This window comes from Gadus macrocephalus, chromosome 6 (assembly GCF_031168955.1).
Source record: "Gadus macrocephalus chromosome 6, ASM3116895v1".
In the NCBI taxonomy this organism is placed as follows: domain Eukaryota; kingdom Metazoa; phylum Chordata; class Actinopteri; order Gadiformes; family Gadidae; genus Gadus; species Gadus macrocephalus.
In genome coordinates, this window is record NC_082387.1 from 9175878 (window position 1) to 9176643 (window position 766).

The window sequence follows — 766 nt, forward strand, 5'->3', positions numbered from 1 at the left end:
ACATTGTTGCAGTCTTCATCTCCCTATGCCTCTGACGCTTCCCTCTCTCCTTCTCTCTCTCTCCTTCTCTCATGCTCTCTCTCTCTAGCCAATTCTCGTTCTCTTTCGCTGTCTCCCTCATCATCTCCCTTTGTGTCTCTATCCCTGGTCCCTCTCTATCACGCTCTCTATTATCCCCTCCCTCTCTGTGTATCTCACCCTCTCTCTCACCTTCTCTCTTTGTTCCTCCCTCTATCACAATGCAGCATCGCCTGCCTCAAATCCTCTCTGGCTCTGCTAGTGTGTTATGAATTAATCTACGACAGACAAGATGAGTCAAAAATTGAAAAAAACGTATCCGCATTGGAAGGCAAACCTTCATTCAGTCATTTTGGCTGCAATTTTATACGTGGTTCAGATGTCGAGCTGATTCGACTTAGCCTGAGGTATCTTGATTTCCAACACAAATTGCTGTGTTTGTGTTTGTGAATCATCAACCTTTATTTTACCAAGCAAGTCACCTAAGAACAAATCTTTATTTTCAAAATGCCTGGCAAGAGGCAAAACATACCTCCTGTGGGAACAGGGCGCTGACTGATTAAAGAAAATACGTCATTATATTTTCTAACTTTCAGGTGAGACAGACGGACGCAGAGACATTAGAGACAAAAAAACACATGAAAAGGCTAGTCTTGGCACAATAAACAGAGCAATTAAGCCATACGGCACAGCATCACAGATTACATATGCCAGCACACTTGACAGTAGCAAAGTCCCTCATAGCAAA